We start from the raw sequence: 3,592 nt of genomic DNA, 5'->3' as shown, positions 1-3,592 counted from the left end.
ACCCTTATTTTTAACGGAGGGCCACGTGTCAGCTCCTTATTAAATGATTCATGCCCAATTTAATTTACCGGTTCAAACTCACATACCCGACCCGCCCTTCATCCTTTCTTGTTCAAATAATGGGTTCTTTCATCTCTTTTACTTTGCTTTTTACTGTTACCTGTACCGGCGAAGATGGTTGACAAAAAAAAAAAAAAAAAATTGATTACTGGCTCATTAGCCATTTAAGTCATATCCTCCTTGCAAAATAGCTAAAATATATAAAGTTGATTAGAAGCTATGGTTGAAATTAGTCCATCCGGTGCAGATAAGAGTTTGTGTTATAGTTTGTTTTGAAAAAATGACCCGAGAATACAACAAGAACAAACTACACCCGTTAGCTTTTTCGTACAGAAACTGAAGAACAAGGACGAATCCAAGTTCTTCAAGTCTGCTGGTTTCAATGGTTTGGGTCTTGAAAACATAAAATTAGTGTTTGAAAATTGAAAATTGTGGTTGAATAAGTCATTAGCTGTGAAGAACTGAGTTGGACGAATTGAGGCAAAATGCAGAATCCTTCAAGCTTCAAAAACCAAACATTGAAAATTCTTTTGTGAATGGTCAATGATTATGCTTAATTATCTCTCTGAAGGTGGAGGTGGATACTAAGGCACATCATCCAAACTCAAAATCCTTCTCAATCCATTTAGTCTCTCAACCAAATCTCTTACCTAATTCCCAAATGGCTCGTACAAAACAAACTGCCCGAAAATCCACCGGAGGTAAAGCTCCGAGAAGAAAATTGGCCACAAAGGTAGCCAGAAAGTCAGCTCCAGCCACTGGAGGAGTGAAGAAGCCTCACATATTCAGGCTAGGAATAGTGGCAATCCGTGACATCTGCTAGTACTAGAAATCAACTAAGCTTTTGATCTGTAAGCTGCCATTCCAGCAATTGGTTCGCGACATAGCTCAGGATTTCAAGACTGATCCCCGCTTTCAGAGTTCGACTATGGCTGTGCTTCAGGAAGCTTCCGATGACTTTGGTGTCGAAATAAAAGAAGGGTGAAATTAATTTTAAGTGAAGAATTTTGACTCGGGTTTATGGGTTAAATCTTTTGAAGGGTCGGGCATTTTAATTGGATTTGGATTTTACTTCCTAGAGTGCCACGTGTCTCCGCTGTTAGACCCGAAGACTCTTCTTATCTAAAGTATGATGGTAAGGATAATTTTAAAAGGATAGTATAAAAGAGGATAAGTTTAAATAATTTTTGATAGTAGATGAGCATATTTGACCCTTTTCTGAAATCTAAATTAAGATATACAATTAATCCACCAATTAATTTCCAATAATTTAAATTTTGACCAATTATGTCCTATGTTATACCAAGAATGTAATTTGGTGTATTATATGATTTCACATATACTTTAACTTGGACTAGATTGCAGGAACTAGTTTCAACATTACACCAATAGCCATTTCCCCCCTGTATAAGAAGCCATCATCTGGTCCTTTTCCTACTGTGTACATTTCATTTGTTTCATATTTGCTTCAATGATGGCTAACTTCTTGGTGTTTGTATTTGTTGGAATGTTAATGACATACCTTCAAATAATAGTATTTTCTCATCATCTCATAATCTTAGTTTTACTTTAAGCATTTTATTATTATCATTATATACTATTAATTTTTTAACAAGTGTGCATCATTTATATGATTTTGTACCATACACATATTTTGTTATGTAACTTATATATGCATATATGAGTTTTAAGTATTATGCATCAATGGTGTAAAAGGAATTTATATAATCAAGTATTTTTAATGTATTTATAGGTAATATAACTGTCTTTAGTTAAAATTATTTAGTGACCTGAAAAGAATGGTATTTAAAATCTTTACACTATCAGCGTGTACAACATAAATCCTATGCAAAACCGGTTACATATTACTTTCAAAGGGTTTTATACTATGGTGTCCGGACTCTTCGAAAATGTCCTCATGTGCGAGTCGGATCCTCCAAAAGTATTGTATTTTTTAAAAGATCCAACACGAGTACATCGATATTTTAGAAAGTTCGCGCAACATATAGGTTTTAAGTTAGATATTTTATTATGGTAGGTGATCTTAAAACAACTTCCTCTAGTTATGGTATGATTTTTATAATGCAGATGCACAACCTCTTGGAGTATGCTATGGGAGAAATGGGAACAACTTACCATCATCACAAGATGTTATAAATCTTTATAAAGCTAATGGCATAACAAATATGAGACTCTATGATCCAATTCCTGAAACACTCAATGCTCTTAAGGGAAGTAACATTAGCATTATTCTTGATATTTCCAATGACAATCTTCAGCCCTTCAGTACAGATCCTAAGGCAGCTGAAAATTGGGTCATTACCAATATTAAGAGTTATTTCCCACAAGTCAAGTTCAAATATACAAGTGTTGGCAATGAAGTATCTCCTAAAAATGTTGGGACATCTCAATTTGTTCCATTTGTTCTTCCTTCATTGCGAAACGTGCAACATGCGATAACGAAATTCAGAATGCAGAATTAAGTGAAGCTCACAACGACGATAGATACTGGGCTTTTCACGAATACATATCCACCAGCTAAGTCAGTATTTAGCGACGATGTAACTAGTTTCATCAACCCGATTATCGGGTTTTTGAAACAAAATAACCTTCCTTTGCTTGCGAATGTTTATCCATACTATGGTTATATTGGCAACCCTGATCAGGTTCCACTCCCTTATGCACTATTTACACAAAAAAGTCTGACCCAACAGGCTATCATAATCTTTTCGATGCTATGTTGGATGCAACTTATTATGCAGTTGAGAAAGCTGGTGGAGATAACGTGCAAATTGTTGTTGCTGAAAGTGGATGGCCATCTGAGGGTGAATTTGGAGCAAGTATGGAAAATGCCGGGACTTATTATAGGAATTTGATTAGTCATGTGAAGTTAGGTGCAGGAACTCCACACAAGCCTGGAAAAGCTATAGAAACTTATTTGTTTGCTATGTTTGATGAAAATATTAAGATTGGGGCTGAGACAGAGAAGCATTTTGGAGTTTTCCATCTTGATAAAACTCAGAAGTATAATCTTACCTTCAACTAGTATAGGATTTCAATTCTCTCTGTTAGTAACTTTATATGGCACTATTACTATTTGAAAAGTTAAATGATTCTTTTTTGAATTCGAGTCGAGCTTGAGCCAAGTTCGAGATGGTTACTCTATTTTCTTTATTTTTCAATGCCTTGAAGGGATTACATGTCCAAATGTTATTAAATAAGAGTTCAAATTTGGATAATATAGACATAAGACAATTGCCTAAAATAAAAGAGGCTCCTAAGGTGCTTGTTTCATAATAGTGAAACTTATTAAGTGGCGTGGAGAAAAGAAATATTGCTTTGTTTTATTAGTTTTGCGCGCTTGCACTTAAGTATAACTGACCGTTGCTCATCTTATGTATATTACTTTATGAGAATAAAAAAAGCATAGTAAGAAACGAATCTGATTTAGTGAAGGTCGCAAAGCGCATATTAAACATCGAGTAGAAATATACACACAAAAAAGACAAGAAAAAGACATTGTATTTATATG

At 34.6% G+C, this 3,592-nt stretch overlaps 1 pseudogene; it reads left to right on the top strand.

The window, feature by feature from the left end:
- Positions 1–1,098: 1,098 nt before the first annotated feature.
- LOC104216156 (glucan endo-1,3-beta-glucosidase, acidic-like) lies at positions 1,099–3,185 on the top strand (annotated as a pseudogene).
- Positions 3,186–3,592: the final 407 nt, after the last annotated feature.

The sequence above is a fragment of the Nicotiana sylvestris genome, chromosome 11 (genome assembly GCF_000393655.2).
Source record: "Nicotiana sylvestris chromosome 11, ASM39365v2, whole genome shotgun sequence".
Lineage (NCBI taxonomy): Eukaryota > Viridiplantae > Streptophyta > Magnoliopsida > Solanales > Solanaceae > Nicotiana > Nicotiana sylvestris.
This window is presented reverse-complemented; position numbering and strand designations above follow the sequence as displayed.